The sequence below is a fragment of the Ctenocephalides felis genome, unplaced genomic scaffold (genome assembly GCF_003426905.1).
Source record: "Ctenocephalides felis isolate EL2017-DRISC unplaced genomic scaffold, ASM342690v1 CF-g0.4_SCAFFOLD_01886, whole genome shotgun sequence".
In the NCBI taxonomy this organism is placed as follows: Eukaryota; Metazoa; Arthropoda; class Insecta; order Siphonaptera; family Pulicidae; genus Ctenocephalides; species Ctenocephalides felis.
The window spans coordinates 106,209,328-106,210,567 of NW_020538040.1; the positions used below are offsets into that span (position 1 = coordinate 106,209,328).

General features: G+C 38.0%; 1 non-coding gene across 1 annotated transcript; it reads right to left on the minus strand.

Annotated features, from left to right (window-relative positions):
- Nucleotides 1-223: 223 nt before the first annotated feature.
- Nucleotides 224-294, minus strand: Trnad-guc. The gene has a single exon. It is a non-coding gene; the product is annotated as a tRNA-Asp (tRNA).
- Between the last annotated feature and the right edge of the window lie 946 nt (nt 295-1,240).

Genomic DNA, 1,240 nt, shown 5'->3' on the forward strand with positions numbered 1-1,240 from the left:
GACAGGCTTTCGTAGAACCCATCACAAAAATGTCAATATGTGGAATGATTTATAAAGATTTATAATTATTAGTTATAAAATGAAACACTTCCCGGCGGGGAATCGAACCCCGGTCTCCCGCGTGACTGGCGGGTCACTGACCACTATACTACCGAAGACATGCTTTTGTAAAACTGATTTGAATGATTTATAAAGATTTATAATTATTAGTTATAAATGAAACTTCCCCGGCGGGGAATCAAACCCGGTCTCCCGCGTGACAGGCGGGCATACTGACCACTATACTACCGAGGACAAGCTTTTGTACAACCGATAACAAAATGTCAATATGATGAATGATTTATAAAGATTTATAATTATCTTCTATATATATAAAAATTAATCGGGTTTTCCTTCCAGACGAAATAACTCCAGAACGCACGAACCGATTTCGACAATTTTGCATTCGTTGGAAAGGTCTCGGGCTCCGCAACGTTTATAGCTAAGAAAATTAGTTGTGCATGGCATCGTGCCTTAATGCAAGCTGCTGGAACTTCACGCACCGTAATTAAAAATTCGAGTAATTACATTAGCGAGAATTATCAGAATTATGCTTGGTTAAGTCCGGAAGGTTTATAGCTAAGAAAATTAGTGGTGCATGGCATCGTGCCCTAATGCAAATTGCAGGAACTTCATGCACCGTAATTAAAAATTCGAGTAATAAAAATAATCAACAATTGTTTTAAATAATTTCAAATAGATTATCTACGTATATATAAAAATAAGTCGGGTTTTCTTTCCTGACGATATAACTCCAGAACGCACAAAACCGATTTCGACAATTTTGCATTCGTTGGAAAGGTCTCGGGCTCCGCAACGTTTATAGCTAAGAAATTAGTTGTGCATGGCATCGTGCCTTAATGCAAGCTGCTGGAACTTCAAACACCGTATTAAAAAATCGAGTAATAACATTAGCGAGAATTATCAGAATTATGCTTGGTTATGTCAACGAGCAATTTTTGCCGCAAAGAATAATGATGTATACGCACTGAATTTCACCATTGAATCAAAAATTTCTGGCGATTTGGTGACAAACCAATGATTCCGACTGGTCTTCCGTTTGACTTCAACGATTGCAATTTCCAGTTTGCCCTTGCGTTCGCAATAACAAGCCGCAAGGCCAATCGCTCAGTGTTTGCGGGATGAATTTCAAATAGATTATTTAGAAAATCATTGCTTTTCACATGGGCAGTTATACTTG